Below are 1,806 nucleotides of genomic sequence, written 5' to 3'. Positions count from 1 at the left end.
TTGGGAGTTTTTGCTATTATTTTATGTATAAGTGTCATGCCGCTGTTAATAGGGGTATTAACCACGAGGGACAAACACACAGGCGAGGGAGAAAGTCCCAGGAACAAAAGATCAACAGGATAAGAGGCGGACAAATGTTTAAGGGAGGCGGGGAGCCGGGTACACATCAGACATGATAAAAAGTGTGGTACAACATACCAGTTTGACTTATGCAAAGTAATTGACTGTGGCCAAGATACAGGGAGCTGGAAGGAGTATGATGTATATCTTTGCATCTGCGCCATTTACTATGACCCATGCCCGTCGTGGGATCATGTATTAACATGGACTTGGGTACGATGGACACCCAAGAAGTCGTCACCCTCGGATAATAGATGGAAAGTTCGAGACCATGTGAGCCTGACTAAGGGGCAACTCGATCATTCCTCAGAGCTAAAAAATCCACTCTTGTTAACCCTGACAAGATTCAACATTAACCCTGGTCCCAAAGAGGTACAGATTTACTGTGGGATTGATGACAGAAGCTTTTATTTTATAATAGGTGTAGATCAATCAGGAGTGGATACCATGGGACTAGTGAAGGTAACTTTAGTGAACCCTCCTGCGAACCAGCCACAAACCGAAAACACACCAAGTTCAGGAGTTGTGGTAATAGACTACAACAACCTCACGAGAAGGGACATTATTAAATTAGCCACCAGGTACAGGGCTAAGAACCTATGGCTGGACTGGATGACAGTGACCGCAACCTCAATGAGTATGAGTAATTGCGTCACGTGTTCCTCAGCCAGGCCAACCCTATTTACTACCCCAGCCCCATTGTTCCCTAATATAGACCCAGCAGGATTTCACTGCATGATGGCACTCACCATGCAGGCAGACCCTCCGAATTGTACCACCTTAAGTGTTATTTTTCCACCTGTAAAGAATTCCACGTTACCTCCAGTGTTTACCCCAAGGGCCAACAATTGCACTTGTTTCGCTCGAAGTTCTAATACAATCTTGGGAGACATGCCCGCTGACTGGTGTCAGGAAACGATTGATGTAACCGGCTGGCAGAATGCTAGCACAATGGTTTGGGCCAGAGCTGATCTTTTTTGGTACTGTGGAGATAGAACACTGCATGTTAGTCTACCTCCAGATTGATCTGGAACCTGTGCAATGGTCAGGCTAGGGTTATCCTTATTCCTCTTAGGAGAATGACAACAGGGAATAAATCCGCATGCACGAAAACGCAGGGATTTGTTTGATGTCACTTCTGGCTCAACCACTTACATGGATGCAATAGGTGTTCCCCATGGTGTACCTGATGAATATAAATTGGCAGACCAGGTAGCAGCAGGATTTGAGAATCTCCCAATTATCGGTGTTCTATTCCCAGTCACATCGAATAAAAACGTCGACCGAATTAACTATGTACATTACAATGTACTGAGACTAGCCAATAGAACTAGAGACGCGGTGGCGGGACTCTCTGAACAACTGGCAGCCACCTCATTGATGACAGTACAAAATAGAATGGCCTTAGATATGTTGTTAGCAGAAAATGGGGGAGTGTGCTCTATGTTCGGAGATCAATGTTGGTACGTTCATCCCCAATAATACAGCACCCGATGGCTCGGTAACCAGAACCCTGGAAAGACTAAGAACCTTGTCTGAAGAAATGCATGAACATTCAGGTATTGACAACCCTCTAGGAGGCATTTTCGACTCATGGTTTGGGAAATGGAAAGGATTGATTGTGTCTGTGTTTATGTCCCTCGTTGGTATGATGACTGCGTTAGTGTTGTGTGGATGTTGTTGTAT

The sequence above is a fragment of the Chiloscyllium plagiosum genome, chromosome 17 (assembly GCF_004010195.1).
Source record: "Chiloscyllium plagiosum isolate BGI_BamShark_2017 chromosome 17, ASM401019v2, whole genome shotgun sequence".
Lineage (NCBI taxonomy): Eukaryota > Metazoa > Chordata > Chondrichthyes > Orectolobiformes > Hemiscylliidae > Chiloscyllium > Chiloscyllium plagiosum.
The sequence above is the reverse complement of the archived record's forward strand: the minus strand, read 5'-3'. Positions refer to the sequence as shown.